Here is a 17661-nt window from a genome sequence, read left to right on the forward strand (position 1 = left end):
AGGGCACTCTTCGGGACTGCTTGATTAGCTCCATATGGCGGAAGGACACTTCACCCAATACCTTGCTTACAACTAGTCATGCTATTACACTTTGGACTCAATTGCATAAATCACAGGAAAATTCCTCAACTTCATTGATTAAGCATATGTCTATTTCAACAATAGAAGTAGGAATTGGGGACATGAATCTTACCGCTTGGTACCAAGCGGGGGTTAGGGAGATGACTCAGTTGGTAAGTAAAATCCTTTGAATCCATTCAAAAGGTTTTTCCAATCCCACACAGGGAATTTTATAATTACCTGAGAATAAGGCATTTCTCCTCTCCTGTCACACCTTGCCCTGTGAATGTGCAGAGGTCTGTCAGACTGGCTGCACATGTCTGACTTCTCTGTTTGTTTTGGTTTGGGTTTAAGCTGGATCCACCTTCCCTCAGGTGTACTGGGTTTGATTGTTAGTGAGGCTATTTATCCCTCCTTCCCCCAGTGGCCTGTGCGGGTTATAGTTCTTTCCTGTGAGCTCTGGATGTGTGGTGGATCGTCTGCTTCAGCTCTGCTCTAGATAAGTCCTCTCTGTTATTTCCCATTGTCTCTTTTATCTAGGCCTCTAGGGAGACGCTTGCTTCCTCCGGGTTTGAAGAAGCAGGTTGCCTCTTCCCTTTTCCCTACAGCTTAGGGTTTGCCCAGAGTGTATAGGTTTAGGCACGAGGGCATGTGCATATCCACTATTAGGGTATGTACATAGGCACAGCAGTTTAGGAAAAACTTTTAGGGATTGCCTTCTCTCTAGCTTTTGGGCCTAGTCATTTGTTCTGTTTGTTTTCCTGTGTTGTGTTATTTCCCCGCTTACCTACCTATCGTGACATTATAACCTGCCCAAAAACTGTCATTTCCCTGCTGTTTGCAAAATGGAGGCTATGGATGCTTTGGTTGAACGCATGCAGGGATTATCGCTGGAGGATGCTGACCTCCGCAGTTCTGTTGCACGGTGTCAGAATGCTCTGGCGTCTGGCGCCATTGGATGAAATCAGGTCTGCTTAAAGCCTAAAGTTGCTCTCCCTGATAGGTTCTCAGGGGGTGGTGAGGACTTTATTCGGTTCAGGGAGTCCTGCAGGTTGTATTTTTGTCTGTGGCCGATTTCATCTGGTGGCGAGAACCAAAGAGGAGGGATCATTATATCTCTGCTCAAAAGGGACGCGCAATCCTGGGCTTTTTCTCTGCCGACCGATTCACCATCACTCCGGTCGGTCGATGAATTTTTCGGAGCCCGGAACATGATTTATGATGACCCAGACCGGGTCTCTATGGCTAAATCTAATTTGCGCAGTTTGTTACAGCGAGAACGTACTGCGGAGTTGTATTCTGCAGAATTTAGAAGATGGGCAAAAGACTTGGGGTGGAATGATCCTGCACTCCGGAGTCAGTTTTGTCAGGGGCTATCTGAAAGGTTGAAAGATGCCCTTACTTTTCATGAGTATCCCGATTAATTGGAGACGGCCATGTCTTTGGCAGTGCGGCTTGATAGACGTCTTAGAGAGAGGTATAAGATTCCTCTCGAGCAGGGGGTTCTGTCTGAAAGTGGATCCGTCCCACCTTTTCCACGGGGTAATATGAATTTGAATCTGGGGCAGGAGAGGAGCCTATGCAGTTGGGCCAGATTTCCTTTCGCTCAGGTGATAGGGATTTTAGGAAGCTGAATAAGCTATGTTACTTCTGTGGAAAAGAAGGTCATTTTGTTTGTGCGTGTCCTATTGTTAAACCTCAAAGCGGTAATGAAAAACTACGGAGGTATTCACATAAAGAAAAAAATAATAATTCCCTGACTCTTTGTAGTGTGAATGGGGAGTCTGAGCAAGCAAATAGGCATTCTCCCTGCAATACCCATTTCCTCCTGCCTGCCATAGTGACGCTAGACTCAGGAAATTTTGATTTTGAGGTATTTGTTGACAGTGGTGCGGGGGTAAACCTTATTGATTTTCATTTCCTCCAAAATCTTGGTTTTAGAACTAGCACACCAGATACCAGTGTTTGCTATTGATTCCTCCCCTCTCTCACAAAAGAGTCTTACTCATATCGTTCATGACATTCAGTTAAGGTTGGTATCACGATCGGCGTGACTATCACATACGTGACACAGAGGGAGGGAAAGAGGAAGGCCCTGCCCAAGTGAGAGGGAAGGTGGTGACCCCTGACTCACCTTGCGGCTGGCACCTGGCTGCCCTGACGTCCCTAGACGGGTTCCTCACCCGTACGCCGATCACGTGCCTAAAACCCTGGCTTTCCCTAAGATGAGCCCTAGATAGTGAACAGGGCGGTGGGAACACTAGTCCGCACCACTAGCTCCAAAGGAAAACACCAAGGGGAGGACAGACAATACAGACTCAACATATAATCCCAGGTGGGCGACAACAGGAGACAACAAAAAGCCCAACAGGGATCCGGAGGGTAGCACTCTGGAACAACAACCAGGATTCACAGCTCCAGTGGGTCAGTATAGAAGTCCAGGCAGGAAGCTCTATAACTGGCAACTAGAGAAGTGTGAGAGGAGAATATAAGGAGGTTGGGAGTGGCAGACAAGAAACAGCTGAGGAGGAGAAGCTACGGATCCCTGAGTGAGACAAAAAGGATTGCAAGGCAAACACAGAAAACAATCACTAAGAAACAACGTGATCTTTAGACATAGAGCGCGCAGCCACCTGCTGCGACTTCCTGACCCCGGGTATAACGGAGTCAGACGTGGCTCTTGACACCCTCGTGACAGTACCCCCCCTTTCACGAGGGGCCTCCGGACACTCAGGACCAGGTCTCTCAGGATGAGAGGCATGGAAAGCCTGAATTAACCTGTTGGCGTTTACCTCTGACGCTGGAACCCACATTCTTTCCTCGGGACCGTAACCCCTCCAATGCACCAGATACTGAAGAGAGCGCCGGACCCGACGAGAATCAACAATTCTGGATATTTGAAACTCCAGATTACCATCCACAATAACAGGAGGAGGTGGCAGCGGTGATGGTTCTAGAGGTGGAACATACCTTGAGTAACGACTTATGGAAGACGTTATGGATCTTAAAAGTCTGAGGTAGCTCCAGGCGAAAAGCCACAGGGTTAATGACGGCTACTATTTTATAAGGACCAATGAACCTAGGGCCCAGTTTCCAAGAGGGAACCTTCAACTTAATATTCCTAGTAGACAACCACACATAGTCATTCACTCCTAGGTCCGGACCTGGCGACCATTTCTTATCGGCCATGCATTTATATTTACCACTCATATTTTTCAAGTTAGCTTGCACCTTCTGCCATACCGATGAAAGAGATGAAGAAAACCGTTCCTCTTCGGGAACCCCAGAAGACCCCCCTCTTTGAAAGTACAAAATTGGGGATGAAAACCGTATGCACTAAGAAATGGTGACTTACCAGTGGATTCCTGACAGCGATTATTTATGGCAAACTCGGCTAACGGTAAATATGATGACCACACCTCTTGGTTTTCAGACACAAAACGCTCAGTCTGTCCATTCGACTGAGGATGGAAATCTGAGGAAAAGGACAAGTGTACCCCCAGACGGGAACAAAAAGCTTTCCAAAACTTAGAAATAAACTGGGTTCCCCGATCCGAAACCACATCGGAAGGGACCCCGTGAAGCTTCACGATTTCACTGATAAACACCTGAGCAAGAGTCTTAGCATTAGGAAGTGCGGGTAGCGCAATAAAGTGTACCATTTTGCTAAACCTGTCTACTACTACCAAGATAACTGTTTTACCCGCAGACAACGGTAAGTCAGTGATGAAATCCATTGACAGATGTGTCCATGGCCTATTGGGGATGAAAAGTGGCAATAAAGACCCTGCTGGACGTGTATGAGAGACTTTCGCGCGTGCACAAGTAGAACAAGTAGACACGAAATCCATTACATCCTGACGCAACCTTGGCCACCAAAAACGACGAGACAATAGTTCCAAGGTTGCTTTACTACCCGGGTGCCCAGCAAGTGCCGAATTATGATGTTCCTTTAATAATTCAAGACGCAGGTTTAACGGTACAAACAATTTCTCTGAGGGGCAAGAGGCCGGGGCGTCCCCCTGGGCCTCTAACACCTTTCCCTCTAGAACAGAGTGTACAGCAGAGACAACCACTCCTCTTTGTAAAATAGGTACCGGATCACTAACATTACCCCCTCCAGGGAAACTACGAGATAATGCGTCTGCCTTGGTATTTTTTGCCCCAGGACGATAGGTGATTACAAAGTTAAATCTGGTAAAGAATAGCGACCACCTAGCTTGTCTAGGGGTGAGACGCTTAGCCGATTCTAGGTACAGAAGGTTTTTGTGATCCGTAATCACCGTGACGGGGTGGATTGCTCCCTCTAAGAAGTGACGCCACTCTTCAAACGCCAGTTTAATCGCCAACAGTTCCCTATTTCCAATATCATAGTTCTTTTCTGCAGTAGATAACTCTTTGGAAAAGAAAGCGCAAGGACGCCATTTTTCCAGGAGACGGACCCTGAGACAATACAGCCCCCACTCCCACCTCTGACGCATCTACTTCAACAATAAAAGGCTGGGAGACATCAGGTTGAACTAGAACAGGTGCCGAGGTAAATCTCTCTTTTAGAGAGGAAAATGCAATTTTAGCGGCGTCAGACCATTTAGAAAAATCAGTCCCCTTCCTAGTCATGTCAGTAAGGGGTTTAACGATCACTGAATAATTTTTAATGAACTTTCTATAGAAATTTGCGAAACCCAAAAACCGTTGTACAGCTTTAAGGTTCTCAGGAAGATCCCAATCTAAAATTGCCTGGACCTTCCTAGGATCCATACGGAAACCTGAAGCAGATAATAGATATCCCAGGAACTGTATTTCCTGAACGGCGAAGACACATTTTTCAATTTTCGCATATAATTTATTCGTCCGTAGGACCTGCAGTACTTGCCTGACATGTACTTCATGTGTTTTCAGATCAGCCGAATAAATTAAGATATCATCTAGGTATATGACTACAAACCTGCCGATGAGATGACTAAAAATATCATTAACGAAATGTTGGAAGACAGCAGGGGCATTGGTCAGACCGAAAGGCATGACTAAATTTTCATAATGCCCCTCAGGGGTGTTAAAAGCTGTCTTCCACTCATCCCCTTCCTTGATACAAATCAGATTGTAGGCCCCCCTAAGATCAAGTTTGGAGAACCACCTAGCACCCGCAATCTGATTAAAAAGGTCAGGAATGAGAGGAAGAGGGTATGGGTCTCGGATGGTTATCCGGTTTAGCTCACGGAAATCTAGGCAAGGACGCAGGCCCCCATCTTTCTTTTTAACAAAGAAAAACCCTGCAGCCACGGGTGAAGAAGAGGGTCTGATGTGTCCCTTAGCTAGACTCTCGGAGATATAATCTTTCATGGCTTGTCTCTCGGGACCCGAAAGATTATACAACCTGGACTTGGGTAATTTTCACCGGGAATCAGGTTAACCTGGGCAATCATAAGGACGATGAGGTGGTAGCTTCTGACAACCCTTTTCAGAAAAAACGTCCTCAAAGTCCGAAATAAATGTAGGTAGGGAATCTATGGAGGCGATTAAGCAATTGTTATTTAAGCAATTCTCTCTGCAATGCTCACTCCACTCCAATATCTCCCTGGCCTGCCAATCCACCACTGGATTCTGCGCTACCAACCAGGGAAGACCCAATACCACAGGAGAGGGAAGGCCCTCCAGAACGTAACATGAAAGACACTCATTATGGTGGTCCCCTACCCGAAGGTGTAAGTTATGGACAATGTGAGTGAGGTTTCTCTGAGACAGAGGAGCAGAATCAATAGCGAATATGGGAATAGGTCTTTGCAGGGTACAGAGAGACAAACCCATAGTGCGGGCAAAATGGGCATCTATCAAATTTACCCCTGCTCCACTGTCTAGAAAAAAAGAAATAGACTCCGTCTTAACACCAAAAACAATAACCGCTGGCAACACAAATTGAGATGTTCGTATGGAGGAAACGTATACCCCCCGGCTGACATCCTCCGCACAGCCTGGGGTTAGTAGTTTTCCGACGGTCTTTTGTTTTTGAGAAAGGAGGGACAGACATTAATGAAATGACCCCTCCCCCCACAGAAAAAACAAGCCCCCCACTTACGGCGAACCTCAGGAGGACGGACCTGATGAGAAGTTCCTCCTAGCTGCATAGGCTCATCTAAGTCAGTACAGACTAACTGTTGCTTGGGAGAGGTTACCAATTGCTCAGGAATTTTCGATCTCTCCCTAAGACGTCTATCTATTCTGATAGAGAGGGACATAACAGCATCAAGGGAAAGGGGGGTCTCATACAGCGCCAGCGCATCCTTAACCCTTTCAGATAACCCAGAGCAGAACTGACTCTTGAGAGCCGGGTCGTTCCACTGAGTATCCGTAGCCCACCTACGGAACTCTGAGCAATATTCCTCTGCTGGCCGATCTCCCTGTAGGAGTCTCCGTAACTTTGACTCAGCCAGGGCGACTCTGTCAGGGTCATCATATATGAGACCCAAAGCCCCAAAAAATCCCTCCACTGACCGGAGAGCCTGGGAACCAGGGGGTAACGAGAACGCCCAGGATTGCGGGTCCCCCTGAAGCAGGGAAATAACAATCCCCACCCGCTGTTCTTCATTACCTGAGGAGTAAGGGCGCAGCTTAAAATATAATTTGCAGGCCTCACGGAACGTCACAAATTTGTCCCTTCCCCCAGAAAATCTGTCAGGAAGAACAACCTTGGGTTCTGTAACAACCTGGTTACCCATAGCAACCGTTGGGCTTGCGGTCTGCTGCATTTGCTGCTGTTGTTGGAGGACAGACGCCTTCAATCCTGCCACCTCCAAAGACAGGCCTTGAAGCTGTTTTGCCAAAGCAGCAATAGGATCCATATTGGATTCTAAGTAGAGAGAGAAAAAAAAAAAATTTTTTTTTCTTCTTCTCCCAAAAAATAAGGGCCAGTTATAATATCACGATCGGCGTGACTATCACATACGTGACACAGAGGGAGGGAAAGAGGAAGGCCCTGCCCAAGTGAGAGGGAAGGTGGTGACCCCTGACTCACCTTGCGGCTGGCACCTGGCTGCCCTGACGTCCCTAGACGGGTTCCTCACCCGTACGCCGATCACGTGCCTAAAACCCTGGCTTTCCCTAAGATGAGCCCTAGATAGTGAACAGGGCGGTGGGAACACTAGTCCGCACCACTAGCTCCAAAGGAAAACACCAAGGGGAGGACAGACAATACAGACTTAACATATAATCCCAGGTGGGCGACAACAGGAGACAACAAAAAGCCCAACAGGGATCTGGAGGGTAGCACTCTGGAACAACAACCAGGATTCACAGCTCCAGTGGGTCAGTATAGAAGTCCAGGCAGGAAGCTCTATAACTGGCAACTAGAGAAGTGTGAGAGGAGAATATAAGGAGGTTGGGAGTGGCAGACAAGAAACAGCTGAGGAGGAGAAGCTACGGATCCCTGAGTGAGACAAAAAGGATTGCAAGGCAAACACAGAAAACAATCACTAAGAAACAACGTGATCTTTAGACATAGAGCGCGCAGCCACCCGCTGCGACTTCCTGACCCCGGGTATAACGGAGTCAGACGTGGCTCTTGACACCCTCGTGACAGTTGGGTGATACACATGTTGAGTCGATTTCTTGTTTTGTTATGAAGGGCTTGCCTGCTCCGATGGTTCTAGGTTTACCGTGGTTGATAAAGCATACCCCTTCTATTGACTGGCAAACAAGACAAATCAATAGTTGGATTGAATTTTGTACGGACAACTGTCTTTGTGCTTCTATCTCAGGAGTGTCAACTACAGTCCTACCTCAGTTTCTCTCTGATTTTGCAGACGTATTCTCGGAGGGTGGAGCTCCCCCCCCCCCCACCCACTGAGAATATGATTGTCCTGTCAATCTCATCCCTGGAGCTAAACTGCCAAAATCTCGCCTATACAACCTTTCCCAACCCGAGATAGAAGCTATGCAGAAGTATATTGCCGAGAGTTTGGCAAAGGTACATATTAGGCCATCTAAGTCCCCTATGGCCGCGGCTTCTTTTTCTTGTAAAAAAAAAAAAAAGGACGGATTACTTAGACCGTGTTTAGATTTCCGGGAATTGAATCTCGTTAAGGTCCGTGATCGTATCCCCTTCCTTTAATTTCTGATCTATTTGATCAAATTGTCGAAGCCAAGGTGTTCTCCAAGTTGGATTTTAGAGGAGCTTATAATCTGATCAGAATTAAGGAAGGAGATGAGTGGAAAACGGCCTTCAATACACCAGAAAGGTCATTTCGAGAATCTTGTCATGCCCTTTGGTTTAACTAATGCGCCAGCGGTCTTTCAGCGATTTATCAATGATATTTTCCATCATTTAGTGGGAAGGTTCATTGTTATGTATTTACCTAGATGACATACTAATTTACTTGATTTGAATACCCATCAGAATCACGTGAGACAGGTGTTGTCGATCCTTCGAGAGAATAAATTGTATGCAAAATTGGAAAAATGTGTATTTGCTGTCCAGGAGCTACCGTTTTTTGGATACCTGCTTTCTGACTCTGGTTTTCGTATGGACCCTGAAAAGATCCGGGCGGTACTGGAATGGGACCGGCCTGAGAATCAGAAAGCTCTGATGCGGCTTTTGGGTTTTACCAATTACTGCAGAAAATGACTCAATTATTCCACCATTGTAAAACCTTTGACAGATATGACTAAACTATCGGCCGCTGAAAGAAATTATGATGTAGGAGATAGAGAATTACTGGCCATCAAATTGGCCTTTGAGGAATGGCGTCATTGGTTGGAAGGGGCTACTCATCCTATTACGGTATATACTGACCACAAGAATTTGGCTTACCTGCAGTCTGCTAAGCGCCTGAATCCTAGACAGGCTAGATGGTCACTGTTTTTTTACTAGGTTCAATCTTGTGGTCACCTTTCGCCCTGGGGTTAAAAACGTCAAGGCAGATGCGTTGTCACGTAGTTTTCCTGGGGAGAGTGATTCAGAGGATCCCGCTCCGATTTTGGCTGATGGGGTGGTGGTTTCCACTCTGTACCCCGAGTTGGAGATGGAGGTGTTGGGGGCCCAGGAGGAGGCTCCTGATTCTTGTCCTCCAGACAAGTTGTTTGTTCCTGCTGAATTGCGATACAAGGTGTTCAAGGAACATCATGATACGGTCCTTGCGGGACATCCTGGAAGCAAATCCACCATAGATCTTATTTCCTAGAGATTCTGGTGGTCAAGGGTGCGCAAGGGTGTGGAGGGTTATATGGCAGCTTGTGAGACCTGTGCATGTGCGAAGGTGGCTCACACTCGGCCTTCAGGATCCTTTGTCCATCCCGTCTCATCCTTGGACGCATTTGTCCATGGACTTTATTACAGATTTACGAGTTCCTCTGGGAAAACTGTGATTTTGGTGGTAGTGGACCGCTTCAGTAAGATGGCCCACTTTGTACTGTTACCTAGCTTGCCCAATGCCAAAACTCTCGATCAAGTTTTTATCAATAACATTGTGAAACTACATGGCATTCCCTCTGATGTGGTGTCTGATAGGGGGACGCAATTTGTTTCCAGGTTTTGGAGGGCGTTCTGCTCTCGTCTGGGAATTCAACTGTCTTTCTCTTCGGCTTTTCATCCCCAGTCGATTGGTCAGAAAGAGAGCACTAACCAAAACTTAGAGACGTATTTGAGGTGTTTTGTTGCCGAGAACCAGAATGACTGGTCGTTGTTCTTGTCCCTAGCCGAATTTGCCTTGAATAACCGTAGACAGGAGTCCACTGATAAGTCACAATTTTTTGGCGCATATGGTTTTCACCCACAGTTTGGTACTTTTTCTGGGACTGGATCTTCTGGGATGTCAGAAGAGGAGAGATTTTCTTCCGCCTTGTCATCTATCTGGCAGAAGATCCAAGTTAATTTGGAAAAGATGGGTGAAAGATATAAACGGATGGCTAACAGGAGACTGCATGACTGGTCCAGACCTGTGTGTGGGTGATTCGGTGTGGTTGTCCACTAAAAACATTAAGCTAAACAATATCAGCAATTATGTTCTGAGTTTGGGCTACCCTCTTCACAATTCTATAGGTACTTGCAACTCAGGCATGCATTGGATGCTCAAGCCAAAATGGCTCCGATAACATTTACATCTAATCATACATTGAGCACAGTGGTAGCTGCTGGATCAGTAAAAGGGGAGATCTCTGTGCTATATCAGGCTTTGTTGGAGGACTTTCTTAAAGGACATCCACTGAAAAGCAGGCATCACTGGGAAAGGGATCTGGGAAAGCTCACGGATGAACAATGGTCAGAGGCAGTAGCACTTACCCCCACATTATCTCTTAGTGAAGCTGCACGTCACTCCCAGTTGTACCTAGTACACAGAGTGTATAAGACCCCGGTGTTTTTACACAAAATAGGTTACAGGGATAGTCCAGATTGTCCGAAATGTGGGAGCTGCTGAAGCTGGTCTATTACATATGATGTGGTCGTGCCCCTCATTGACTTCTTACTGGAAGGCGGTATTGCATCTTATAAATAAGGTGTATAATACCAAGTTCAAGCTGGACCCGAAAATTAGCATTTTAGGATTATTGCCAGAAGATAATTTGCATTCTGCGATAGCTAATGGGATAGAGAGAATGCTATACCAGGCAAGGAAAACGATAGCGGCAAAATGGATCCAGGCACTGCCCCCAGATATCTCAGAATATGTTGCTAGATTGAATATGGTGGTTCGCCTTGAGAGGAGAGTTTATCAGAAAAGGAAATGTCTGTCCAAATTTGAGGCAATATGGGGCAGCTGGATAGATAACTCTGGATGTTGTAGCCCCTGGTTAGCGCTTACGAGAAGTCTACTGTGTGCTCGTTGAGTATGTTGACGGAAGAGATTGTATGTAATCCCGTAGTATGATTCTGAGTGTGCAAAGAGGGAGCGGTAACTCACAGTTAGTGCTGTATGTGATGGGTACATGCTGGAAGTGGCTGATGACTGCTCTACATTTGAACGAGGTATAGGTGCATGGGTTAAATGCTAAAATTATATGGAAGTATAGATGACTGGGAATTGATGCTGATTGTCAATATAAGAACTATTAGCACGATGCCGGCGCTCCAGGAATGTGGAGCTGTAGAGAAACTGCCATAATTATGTCCTGCTATTAGAGGGTCTGGGAGGGGGGTGGGCTTAGAGGGTTGCCTGTTGGTGGGTGGTTACGGGTTTATGTTAAATTTGAGTATCCTACTTGATTCTATGCATGGATATATGTCATGTCTTTTGTAGTCATGTGTGGTGTATTGTATATACTATATATGATTGATATTGTACATGCCTATTGTCTGTAAACAATGTCTTATTGATGCTTGAAAAGTCAAAAAAACGATAATAAAGAATTATCTGATTAAAAAAACATTAAGCTTAAGGTACCTTCTTAGAAATTGGGTCCAAGATTTATTGGCCCTTATAAAAATCTCTGCTATTGTCAACCTGGTGGCGTTTCGTCTGGATCTTCCGCAGACCTGGAAGATCCATAATGTGTTTCACAGGTCTTTATTGAAGTAATATGTGGAACCTGTGGAACCATCTCCATTGCCACCCCCACCCCCCTGTCCTGGTAGATGGCAATTTGGAGTTTGAGATCTCTAGGATTATCGACTCGCGTGTTCTTCGTGGTTCCCTTCAGTACCTGGTGCACTGTGGGTTCTGGCTACTGATGTTAGTGCTAGCCGCCTGGTGAGGGCCTTTCACAGGGCACACCCGGATAAAGTTGGTCCGGGGTGTCCGAAGGTCACCCGTAGAAGGGGGGGTTACTGTCACGCCTTGCCCTGTGAATGTGGGGAGGTCTGTCAGACTGGCTGCACATGTCTGACTTCTTTGTTTGTTTTGGTTTGGGTTTGAGCTGGATCCACCTTCCCTCAGGTGTACTGGGTTTGATTGTTAGTGAGGCTTTTTATCCCTCCTTCCCCCAGTGGCCTGTGCGGGTTATAGTTCTTTCCTGTGAGCTCTGGATGTGTGGTGGATCATCTGCTCCAGTTCTGCTCCAAGATAAGTCCTCTCCGTTATTTCCCATTGTGTCTTTTATCTAGGCCTCTAAGGAGACGCTTGCTTCTTCCGTGTTTGAAGAAGCAGGTTGCCTCTTACCTTTTACCGACAGCTTAGGGTTTGCCCAGGGTGTGTAGGTTTAGGCACGAGGGCATGTGCATATCCACCATTAGGGTATGCACATGGGCACAGCAGTTTAGGCAAAACTTTTAGGGATCGCTAGGAGGTGACCCTTTTCTCCCTAGCTTTTGGGCCTAGTCATTTGTTCTGTTTGTTTTCTGTGTTTGGTTATTTCCCCGCTTACCTACCTATCGTGACAACTGCATCTCAAAGGTCTGGACATTCATCATTCTGAAAAATCCTTCTATTATTCCTCCTATCACTACTCTTCATTGTTGTTGCAATTGAGCCAGGAGTCCAGCCGTACCCAGGTAGGAGACACAGTGACATTGCCACCACCTCTATCCAGAGACATTATAGGCCATCATTCCACTCTGGCATTCTTACCCTCCGGCAAGCATCATAACATCTTGAGAGGGCCCTGGGATATAACCCTGTGCACGCTGCAACTGGCGGACAGCACAGCAGACGACTGAATAGCTTCTTTTGTAAGTAAATCATTTTATTATAAATGTAGTTAAGTTTAATGTCTGTTTTTTTGTCTTTTATTATATTCTGGCTTTTGCTTAAAGGGACAGTAAAAAATGATTATTTTTTTGTTATGTATGATGCTTTTCGATAATAAATAAATGTAAATGTAGTGATGCTATAATGTGGACGCCAGGCTTCTCTGAAGTCCTGCAGGCTGGGCTGGCGCTGTGGCAGCATACGGTTGGCCAGGCAGCAGAAAGGCTCTGTGGCTGTCATTGTGTGCTCTGGAACTTTTCCCTTCACAGCCACTGCTATCTCCCTGTCTCTGCCTCCGTACAGTGCGGATTTTGGAGGAGGCAGACTTTTTCATAAGTGCACGGGATGAGCAGGCAGCACCTACTGAGGAGACAAAATGGGAAATCAGGTAGCAGGGCCAGGGGAAGGCTTGTATTCTGAGTGTTTTTTTTTTTTTAATTAAGTCCTGCGTCCATTGAGTTACAAAGTCTTGCGTCCAGTGCGTTACAGACTCTTGAAAACTCTTGAAAGCTTGTCTTTTAAGTATTAGGGCCCATTCACATGACCATATGAACGGATCCGCACCCGTTCCGCTATTGTGCAGAAGGTCTGCATATTAATTCATTTCAATGGGGCCACAAATGATGCGGACAGCACAACGTGTGCTGTCCGCATCCGTGGTTCCGTTCCGCGCAGGGAAGATAGAACATGTCCTATACTTGTCCGCAATTGCGGACAAGAATATACATTTTCTATTATGGTCGCAGCCATGTGCGGTCCACAAATTGCGGATCTGCAAGGCACTACAGTCATGGGAATGGGCCCTTAGGTCAGTACAATAAAAAGGTATCCCTGCATACCGCAATACTCTTGTATTTTGAAATCTTATTTATATATACTTATTTAGTTTTTTTTCAGTAGTATGATTAAGTGGTTAAAATTATTAGTGCCCCCCCATTTTTGACTGTAGTATCTTATGTGCCCCCCCCTCCCCTTATATATTGTTCCTAGAGTCGCCACTGTTTATATTCATTGGGTGGTCGGGAAGTGGTTAATTAGAAGCATGCAATGGTGATTTCCTCATGTCGTGTGGCCTTGAGCATCAATTACTGTTTCACAACGATGTCTCATGCTGTTCACAAGTCGACTTATTGTGTCTGCTGAGGCATGGCATCCCACTCTTCTTGAAGGGCGAACCTCAAGTCATTGAGGTTCTGGGGTACAGTTACGAGCCTCTGCACGGTGACTCAGCTGATCCCATAGGCTGATCCCCCCCCCCCCCCCAAACTGGTTACCATCCCTCTGTACCCTTACTGAAGGCTAATAGCAATTCATTCATAACTTCTAGCATGAATATTAATGGAATGGCACAACATAGAGTCATAAGAAAAGATGCCCCAGAATTGCTAATACATGGGGAATGAATGAAGCTATTAAAACAGACATGAATAACAGGTCCTCTTTAATGATGTTATTCAAGTAGTATGGGCTAGTCACGGCACCATTCACAAAGTCTAGGGCAGTTCTCTATTGACTAGACACACCAGTTTGATAAATGACCCCAATTATTCTCAATATGATAAAGATATAGACTTTTTTTAAGGGTTAAATGTGGAAGAAAAATTATATCTGGGGAAAAGAAACCTAGAAGTTTTATAGGATTCAACCAAGCTACAGCATAACCACATACTCATGCATGTTTTTTCTATGCTTATAAGCTAACACATGTTACTGGTGTCTTTCTAATCATATATTGTGCTTGTGAATAAAACAGTAATATGTAGATTAGCTTTCTCAGCAGATCTCAATGTGGTGAAGCTATAGTACATAGTATAAATGATATGTGCATGCTAGCACACAGTTCTGCCCTCAGCATGTCTAGCCTTGTCAATCAAGCGGAGGGGGGCGTGTGCAGAGCACAGGGGGTGTCACAAAGCAGTGCTCAAAGGATTCAGCCCCGCCTCTTGGGGCTCAAACTTTTCATTTACATATGAATAAAAACGCTGATTTCTCTGCCACTGTTTAGCAGATGGACAAAAGAAAGGTGTAGTTTTAATCAGCATGATGAGCCCTACCAGACAGTATGTCTCCTTTAATATGGTTGATTCTGGTGACAGAGCCACTCTAAGGAAAAGGCTAATGTGTCTACAAGAAAGTCAATGCCATCTACCAAGGAGACTGGGTATGTGGGAAGAGCAGTGGATACGGTGATGTGAAAGCCTATCCTATTGGAGAATACATCAGGGTTTATGCCGGGAACTGGATGAACAACAAGAAACATGTAAGTTGTTTCCTTACTGTATGTCCAAAGTATTTACAAATTGTAAAGGTCAGCTGAATGTGAATTGAGGTTTGTGTTTCTTTCCAGGGATATGGAACTTTCTATTACTCAAAGGTTGAACACTATATAGGTGGTTGGGAGTGCGGGAAAAGGAGCAGATGGGGCAAGATGATATACGCCAATGGTGACATCTATGAAGGAGAATGGTGCATTGAGAAGTACTGTGGATAAGGGACACTTTTCTTAGGTACGTATAGGCAAAAGTTATTGCAAGTTCCTTGTTGAATTGAAAGAGAAAGATCAAGTAATGACTTTAGAACATCAGTTCAGAATATTGAATCACAGATCTGTCACCCAAGTGGAAAATGGAATCAGACAAAACTAAAACGTACTTACCTGTTATAGCCAGTGAAAGACTTCAAGGGTCAGTTTAGTTAAATACGTTTTCTGGGATTTTAATACTGATGGCCTATCAGCAATGTGCGCCCCCCCCCCCCTCCCCCAGGGCCCTATCGTGTCCCAGTTCTAATGGAATGGCGAGTAGTGTGGTGTGGCCTATATGTGTCACGGTGCTCCTACCTGGATACAGCGGGACCCCAGGCTTAGGCTCCGAAGCATTAAAAAGGGGGAATAGTTGAGGGATGAAGAATGAATAACTTGACTCCAGACCTTGATATAAAGTTCAACAGCAGCTTTACCTGGGTAAACTGGCATCCAAACGATTTTCAGGCTTTGTCTTGGTTCCAACAGACTTTGGCATAAACTGGCAGGAAAACTTGGTAACTGTGCTTTCTCTCTATCTTTCTCTGCTGTGCTGACAGGCAAGCTTAATTACTTTGATTTCTTTCTCTCTGCACTACAAAACTCTGCTTGGGTCTGGTTACTGAACTTTAGGTCGATTATGGTCTCCTTGGATTAGGGTGCCTCGGGCTGTTATCCCCCTCCTAACACTCAGTAAATAACTGAACTTCCAGCCGAAGAACAATTTCCTCTTGCTGATATCTCTTGTGGCAACCGAAGAACAACACCTATGGCTTCCAGACATCTGACTTCCATGGTCAGCAGAGCTTAGGCTGCTCTGCCTGACATAGGCACGTCAGACTGTAAGCATGCCACACCTTACTCCTCTCCTGTCCAGACTAGAACTCTCTAGAACTGCTGCCCCTCCCTATTGGTAAGAAGAAGGACTCGCCCACTTCTGCCCCCAGAGGGGGGAGAATGGAATGGAGTTCCATTCTCTCTAAGTATAGCTCTGCCATTTACACTGCTACCTGCTGGTGAACCAGGCATATTACATGTAATAACAGTTGCATAACAATCCTATCACTGCACAATGTAAAGGACGTCGAAAGAAATACACAGGTTGGCATTTATGTTAGCCCATTAGAGACAGTAGCAGGGCGTCATAATGGTAACACCACTCCGGGGTGTTACATATCCCTAGGCCATAAGTAACCCTTTACGATCAGTACAGCCCTGTCTGCCATCATCCAACTGCTGCTACGTGTGTACTGTATACAGATTGGAGAAGGTTCTGCTTTGTCCAAGTGACATGATCATGCTGTGTCTGTGTGCCTAGGGATACGGCCACATGGCCCCCGCGCGGCCATGAAACTGGCTGTTTCACCTGGAACATTAGTGGCATATTGCTGGGATATGCCACCAATGTCAGCTAGGTGCAGCTCCCACCTCTGGGACCCACACCTATGTCTAGAACGAAGATTCCAAAGAGAAAGAGAGCGCACAGCGCATGTGCAACCGCCCTCCATTCATTTCTATTAGATAGCGAAAGTAGCAGAGTGCCATTCCATAGAAATAAATGGAAAGCTGCTACGCATGTGCGGTGCACACACCCAAACTTTGAGCAATCCGTTCAAGAGATAGGTGTGGGTCTCAGAAGTGGGACCCTCGCCTAGCGATATGCCAGCAATGTTCCAGGTGAGACAACCCCTTTAATAATGAACACCAAATAAACAATTTGTCTGTAATGAATTAATTTGATCCCGCTGCAGCTTTCATAACTGTGCAGTATTCGGCCGCCACAAGTCAGTTGTTATTTGTGGTTCATTGCCCCTTACAATAAAAATTCTGGAACTGTCCCATGCATCTGAATGGGGCTTAGAGAAATCCACGTGCTCGGTGCAAAAACATTTCCATTCAGATATAGTAAGTGCAGCCGACTTCCAGTTGCAGGAATTCCTGTAACATCTAAATATACCCTGTGGTTGTGTTCACGCAGATAAAATCCATATGAGCAAAATAAATGGCAGATCAGTAGGCTTTATTAGCAGAGATAACATCACCAAATAACGCCAGCTATTTTAATCCTTTACTATTGATTAAAGGGATTTTCCAAGTGTTCTGTACTGATGACCTATCCTCTGGTATATGAGATACCAAAAAGGAACTGCCCACAGGTGAGGGAGAGAGTGCAGGACAGTCCTCACTGCCATCTTTTAGAATAAAGTACCAAATCTGCAGGCAGAAGAGTGGTCAAAAACAAGCAACGGTCAGGGTAGGCAGCAAACAAACATAGTCCAAAAAAACAGGCCAATGTCAGGGCAGGCAGCAGGCAAAAATTGTCACCCATTAGTCAAGCCGAGGTCAAAACCGAAAAGTCAATCCAAATATCAGCTGTGTGATCAGATGCTACTCGTACGCTGCAGGGGGTGCAAACACTACCGGAAGGAGATTTTCTCATGATATTCTTTGAAGGGAAAGATGACATCA

At 45.7% G+C, this 17661-nt stretch overlaps 1 pseudogene; it reads left to right on the plus strand.

Moving 5' to 3' along the window:
- The first annotated feature begins 10974 nt into the window (after window positions 1-10974).
- LOC122939310 overlaps window positions 10975-17661 on the plus strand; it is a 60666-nt pseudogene continuing 53979 nt past the window's right edge.

This window comes from Bufo gargarizans, chromosome 5, assembly GCF_014858855.1.
Source record: "Bufo gargarizans isolate SCDJY-AF-19 chromosome 5, ASM1485885v1, whole genome shotgun sequence".
Taxonomy (NCBI): Eukaryota; Metazoa; Chordata; class Amphibia; order Anura; family Bufonidae; genus Bufo; species Bufo gargarizans.